Source organism: Pleurodeles waltl, chromosome 3_1, assembly GCF_031143425.1.
Source record: "Pleurodeles waltl isolate 20211129_DDA chromosome 3_1, aPleWal1.hap1.20221129, whole genome shotgun sequence".
Lineage (NCBI taxonomy): Eukaryota > Metazoa > Chordata > Amphibia > Caudata > Salamandridae > Pleurodeles > Pleurodeles waltl.
In genome coordinates, this window is record NC_090440.1 from 1,988,069,776 (window position 1) to 1,988,075,610 (window position 5,835).

General features: G+C 43.6%; 1 non-coding gene across 1 annotated transcript; it reads right to left on the reverse strand.

Annotated features, from left to right (window-relative positions):
- Positions 1–4,121: 4,121 nt before the first annotated feature.
- Positions 4,122–4,339, reverse strand: LOC138286044 (small nucleolar RNA U3). Its single transcript, XR_011201740.1, has one exon. It is a non-coding gene; the product is annotated as a small nucleolar RNA U3 (small nucleolar RNA).
- Positions 4,340–5,835: the final 1,496 nt, after the last annotated feature.

Consider the following 5,835-nt stretch of genomic DNA (forward strand, 5'->3'; position numbering starts at 1 on the left):
GCCTGAACCACTTCCAGCTCACACAGGCAGAAACAGTGGAAACCCTTCTTACCTACAGTAAGCACCTGTTGGGCATCAAGTCAAAAAACATATAAATATATAGATAAGACCACAAAATAGCATTCAGCAGATGCGCGTGCATTTCTGTGCAAGAAAGAGTTCTCCCTAGAACTCGGGTGACACAATGCTTTAAAAATTTGCATATCAGAAATCAGCCACCAATCAAATTCAGCCTGCCTTTTCCCGGCCCTGTCTCACACACAGACACACACACACACACAGGTTACCTGTTGGCTGCTCCTGAAACAGACAGAGGACTACAGTATGAAAGTTAAAGTTCAAACAGGTAAAGAAACGGCAGCCATACTTTCCTTTCCTGCTCTCGTTTACCGCAACAAACACATTTTAACTTGTTTAAAAAGTAAGAGAAACAGTTGGTAAACTCACAAAAAAGACAGTCTACCGTTACTTCCAGAGCTTTCGGCACTGCACTAAATGACAATTATTACCATTTCAAGATGGCTACGCATTATCAGACTGCACGAAGTGGGTGAATTTTACTGGAGATCGGACAGAATCACCAGAGCGCTTACTCTGTTCAAGTAAAGCAGCACACACTTGCCCTCTGAGTTCACATCATACTGTGCTGAAAGTGTAGGTGGTGAAAACACTGGGAATTATTCTTGTTCACAGCCTTCATTTTGAAGCTCAAGCCAAGACATGGATTTCTCTGGTAGTTTCATCCTCAGATATCTTGGTGAGATGTTCAACTTCCTGACGCAAATCGATTTACATGTTAAGAGGCAGAGCATTAATTAGCACTCATTTGGACTACTGCAATGCCTTACACAAGGGAAAATGGGGAAAACTTGAAACAAAACGGCAGGTTCCACAGGATTTTGCAGGAAGACAGTTTTCAATCAGAATATTTGGTTCAGATTATGACCTTTCAATGTGCCAAAAGCGTGATACTGATTGCTAGTGAATGAGAAACGACCTGGTAGGTTTGCAAGTATGGAAACAAAAGGTGTAGCAAGCAACCTACCTTTACATTTTGAAAAGTTGCACCACAGATCAAATGTATGGCAATGTCTTCAATCAGTCTCCCCAAACAAAGTAACTCTCCCCCAGTTCACGTGTAAGACCCTTACAAGGCGATGGCATTCCGCAGGAACCACGGGTTACAACGGAACCTACCACTTTCAGATGAGCTCTGAATACCTGGACATCAAAGAAAGCCTTCACATCAGCAACACCTTGTCCTACCAGCCGCTTTGAACATATGCAGCTTTTCCAGGCCCCATGACTTTTAGGCATCTCTGTATTATAGAAGTATCCAAAACACGGTTTATTTTTCTTGTACAGAAGATTCCGTTCACCGGGGAGTGAATCCTTGTCGGGACAATTTTGATCCTAGTATTCTTCAGAATAGGAACCGAACATTTCAGTGAATGTATCCGTCATCCAGCCCTTCCTCAAATGAAGAAAGGAACAGCCATCAACAAAAGACAGTTGTTTCATAAATACAACTCTGCCCTTCCTTTCCAGATCAGGGCTTTTCTGCAACAACTCTCTGACACTTACAAACACTGGGGCAGATTTACGACATTTTGGCGCAGGGCAGCACAGCAAGTCACATTGCTGTGCCCTGTGTCAAAGAAAACGGGCAATAATGTGTTATATGTATGCAATACTGTCCTTTTCCACTGCGCTGGAGCCATTTTGACTGCCTAGAGCCAGCGCCGGCAACCTTGCACCATGGTGCAAGGTTGTCTGCGTTGTAGGCAAAATTGTTTTTGTGAAGGAAGAGGCACCTTCCTACACAAAAACAATCTTGGGAGGCTTTTCCCTTTTCCTATGCGTGCTGCAAAACGCAGCACACATAGAAAGGGGAAACAACAAAGAGAAATAAAGATATTTCTCCTCACTGACCCTCCCCTGGGGAGGGGTAAGGTGTTGGTGCATTCCCAGATTTACATGGCTCTGTAAATTTGGGGATGCGTCTAACAACATGGGTGTTGCATTGGAACACACACTGCAAAGCCCTTGGATCGCCTCCCTAATGCAGAGTAAGCCAGCGCACCGCTTTACAATGCCTTGCCTTAATCACTATCTACGGGACTATTCAAAGCCACGCCAAGTGGCTTTGCGTGATCTCCTAGATATGGTTAAAAGGTCTGACCGCTGTTGCGTCACTAGAAGTCACGCAACTGCAGTGCAAGCCTCTCTTAAATATGCCCCACTAGTTCCAGTTTCTTTCTTCAGAAACTTTTTATAACGCTATGCCACTCTGTTCCAGTGGCACAGGAAGATGTCACAACAGCATTTTTGCTGCCATCTGGCTTAGCTCTCAGATGGTAAGTGATACAGACTTTAAAAACTGCTGCTGTGGTCTATGCCGCTAACTAAAGTATTGCTTCAGCACGACAGGCTCAAGTTGAAGGCGAAAAACAGTCCACATCCCCTCTTCCAGCAGGCTAGAGGGTACCACAATTTAGTCTTACTTTGTTTTTTGTTTTTATATTTACTTATCTATTTATTTCATTATTTTAAAAAAGGACATTGCTGGGAAGGCAGTCGGGCTACGCTCCTGGCTCCTATAAAGCCAAGATTAGGCAAAGTTTTGAAGCACTCAACTGGCCTGCCGCCAGAGCGGAACCTTCTCCAATTCACGCTCTGCCGCCAACCCACCCACCTCGTTTCCCCGGCATTGGGGCATGTTTGAACTCCAAAATGGCGGCCTCCGGGGTTCCACACATTGCAGCTTTACCATTTTCAAGGTACAGGGATTATTCTACTGTTTAAAAGCTGCTGGCATTCCGATTTTCTTCATGAGGCTATCAATCTTGCAGTGTTCTAATATAGCATACGAGAACATTATTAGGGGCCCAAAGGGATCATTAAACGTCTTCTGTTGAGAGTTATTGACAAAAGCGAGGGGACAGGGCATTTAACTAATGTGACAGCAGAGGAACGACGCCTATGCTGACAGCTCAACATTTCGTTCAATGAGGTAAGAATGCTTTAAATTAAACAGGAAAGCCAAAAAAACGACATTTGCTAGAATATTAGACCAGATGGCTTATTCCAACCATTATTTGATTGTTGCAACTTCACTGTCCCCAATGAATCTTAAAAAATTCCAATGTCCTAAGACATCTAGCCCTTGATGTACTAGAGGTTGTGCGAGCGTTCCTGGGAAGCTGAATGATTTTCTGCTGCGCCTACAGGCTTTTATGGTAAGTAATCAGATGCAATCCTTTACGCTTACGTTACTTTGTGCTATGCGAGTCCCCGTGCAACACCTTAGCAAATGCCCAAGACGGCGTTCTTTGTCCTCATCGGTCTAAGATCCTCAACAGCCTTATACATTTTAGGACCTGTGACCAGGGTGTTACTCTTGGTTTTAGTCTAAAAAGACTAACTAGCATTAGAAAGCCCCTTTTCCCCACGTCAATTCGACAGGGCGATAAGCCACTGAGCGGCACTAATTGTGTGGAAGATGTCTAAACTCTAAAAATAGATCAAACATAGAGGCCCAGATTTATGAAACGCTTGCGTTATCACAGCGTAAGGCAACACCAGGGCATCAGTGAGGTTTACTAAACCACGCAAGGCCACCTTGCGTGGCATTGCATGTCTTAATAAATCTAGAGTAACCCATGGCAGCGCAAGTCGCTGCCTTGCGTTACTGTTTGCCGGGAAGGCGTTCCATGGGTAGGGAGTGGGTGATCTTAGGCATCCACCCATGCTCTTTCATGCATTCCCAGATTTACTAAGAGTAGTAAACCTGGGAACGCGTACGCCTTCCCAACTGAGGAGCAACAAGGAGAAATATCTTTGTTTCTCTACGTTTTATCCTCAAGTTGTCCTGCTGAGTTGCGTAAGAGGTGAGTAAATCTTCCCCTTCCTCGGGTCCATTTGAAAAGACCCTCCTTACTTAAATGTACCAAATTACGATTAGAAAGACCGTTTGAAAAGCTCAGTTTATAAAAGAAAGCCCCAAAAAAGCCCAAAAGAGGTGATTGCAAATACAAGTCAAGTGAGAATCTGGCAACCATCAAATATCCAAGAAAAGAAGTTTAAAATGCTGTACTCTCTTAAACTGAAACAAGAAGCTAACCACTCAGTTTGTGTTTCCTTCCTCCAGTTCTTCGTAAAAGAAGAGAGGAACGTTCATCAATAGCAGACAGCAGCTGCACAAATGCAACACTGTCCACTGGCTTCGCGCTCAGAAGAAAACACTACAACTCTTCCTCGTGGTTAGCGAAGACCAGACACTTTCGAACACATTTCCTCAGTTAAAAACTATAGAAATGATCCCTGAAAGTATAGTCTTGCCTGAACCACTTCCAGCTCACACAGACAGAAAAAGTGGAAACCCTTCTTACCTACAGTAAGCACCTGTTGGGCATCAAGTCAAAAAACATATAAATATATAGATAAGACCACAAAATAGCATTCAGCAGATGCGCGTGCATTTCTGTGCAAGAAAGAGTTCTCCCTAGAACTCGGGTGACACAATGCTTTAAAAATTTGCATATCAGAAATCAGCCACCAATCAAATTCAGCCTGCCTTTTCCCGGCCCTGTCTCACACACAGACACACACACACACACAGGTTACCTGTTGGCTGCTCCTGAAACAGACAGAGGACTACAGTATGAAAGTTAAAGTTCAAACAGGTAAAGAAACGGCAGCCATACTTTCCTTTCCTGCTCTCGTTTACCGCAACAAACACATTTTAACTTGTTTAAAAAGTAAGAGAAACAGTTGGTAAACTCACAAAAAAGACAGTCTACCGTTACTTCCAGAGCTTTCGGCACTGCACTAAATGACAATTATTACCATTTCAAGATGGCTACGCATTATCAGACTGCACGAAGTGGGTGAATTTTACTGGAGATCGGACAGAATCACCAGAGCGCTTACTCTGTTCAAGTAAAGCAGCACACACTTGCCCTCTGAGTTCACATCATACTGTGCTGAAAGTGTAGGTGGTGAAAACACTGGGAATTATTCTTGTTCACAGCCTTCATTTTGAAGCTCAAGCCAAGACATGGATTTCTCTGGTAGTTTCATCCTCAGATATCTTGGTGAGATGTTCAACTTCCTGACGCAAATCGATTTACATGTTAAGAGGCAGAGCATTAATTAGCACTCATTTGGACTACTGCAATGCCTTACACAAGGGAAAATGGGGAAAACTTGAAACAAAACGGCAGGTTCCACAGGATTTTGCAGGAAGACAGTTTTCAATCAGAATATTTGGTTCAGATTATGACCTTTCAATGTGCCGAAAGCGTGATACTGATTGCTAGTGAATGAGAAACGACCTGGTAGGTTTGCAAGTATGGAAACAAAAGGTGTAGCAAGCAACCTACCTTTACATTTTGAAAAGTTGCACCACAGATCAAATGTATGGCAATGTCTTCAATCAGTCTCCCCAAACAAAGTAACTCTCCCCCAGTTCACGTGTAAGACCCTTACAAGGCGATGGCATTCCGCAGGAACCACGGGTTACAACGGAACCTACCACTTTCAGATGAGCTCTGAATACCTGGACATCAAAGAAAGCCTTCACATCAGCAACACCTTGTCCTACCAGCCGCTTTGAACATATGCAGCTTTTCCAGGCCCCATGACTTTTAGGCATCTCTGTATTATAGAAGTATCCAAAACACGGTTTATTTTTCTTGTACAGAAGATTCCGTTCACCGGGGAGTGAATCCTTGTCGGGACAATTTTGATCCTAGTATTCTTCAGAATAGGAACCGAACATTTCAGTGAATGTATCCGTCATCCAGCCCTTCCTCAAATGAAGAAAGGAACAGC